Below are 315 nucleotides of genomic sequence, written 5' to 3' on the forward strand. Positions count from 1 at the left end.
TATCCGCGGTTTGTTCGCGGTATCCGCGGTTTGTTCGCGTTATCCGCGGTTTGTTCGCGGTATCCGCGGTTTGTTCGCGGTATTCACGTTTTGTTCGCGGTATTCACGTTTTGTTCGCGATATTCGCAGTTATGGGTTCGATCTCAGGCTAACGCAGATTTTTTTTCAGCTCTTTTTTTTACCGCAAATAATTGATGAAACCAAAATTTTCGCCTGCGGCCGGTCCTAGATTGTATGGCTCACAATTTTTGCCTGCGGCGCTGTTCCTCATTCTTTTCGTGTTAACCTTCATCCCCCAGGATGTGTGAATGTGTA

The sequence above is a fragment of the Diaphorina citri genome, unplaced genomic scaffold (genome assembly GCF_000475195.1).
Source record: "Diaphorina citri unplaced genomic scaffold, Diaci psyllid genome assembly version 1.1 scaffold1408, whole genome shotgun sequence".
NCBI lineage: Eukaryota > Metazoa > Arthropoda > Insecta > Hemiptera > Psyllidae > Diaphorina > Diaphorina citri.